The following is a 639-nucleotide window of genomic DNA, read 5'->3' on the forward strand; positions in this document are numbered from 1 at the left end:
GCTCAGAAAATGGATCCATTTTAAGTTTCAATTCTCGACACTCGCGGCGCTTGTGAGCTTGGAGGTTGTGTGCATGAGTGCACCGTAGAAAAAGTGTCACAAACGTAACTTAACCCCGTAAAGACGATTTTGCTTGCAATTAATCTTTATCAGAATTGTCAGAAAGGAAGATTAACCACAGACAAAATCGCCTCTACGGGGTTAAGTTACGTTCGTGACACTTTTTCCTACAGCGCACTCATTATGCGCAGGCATACTAAGCTCACAAGCACGAGTGTCGAAATCGAAACTTAATTCGAAACTCAAAATGGGTCCACTTTTATTAATGTAAATGGAGTCTTCTTATAGCTCCTTATACGAGGTCTGGCTATTAAATAACGAGACTGCTTATGAAAAAGAGTTTTATTTTAAAAATTATTCTACAATTGAATGCTCCCCTTCAATGTACTCCCCTCCCCTCGCAACATACCGTTCCATTCGTTTTTTCCATTGGTCAAAGTAATGCTGGAAGTCTTCTTTTGTAAGAACATTTAGGAGCTCCGCCGATTTTCGCTTCACCTTTTCCATCGACTCGAACCGGGTTCCTTTTAAGGCAAACTTGATCTTCGGAAACAGGAAAAAAGTCACAGGGTGCTAAAT

This window comes from Trachymyrmex septentrionalis, unplaced genomic scaffold (assembly GCF_001594115.1).
Source record: "Trachymyrmex septentrionalis isolate Tsep2-gDNA-1 unplaced genomic scaffold, Tsep1.0 scaffold175, whole genome shotgun sequence".
Lineage (NCBI taxonomy): Eukaryota > Metazoa > Arthropoda > Insecta > Hymenoptera > Formicidae > Trachymyrmex > Trachymyrmex septentrionalis.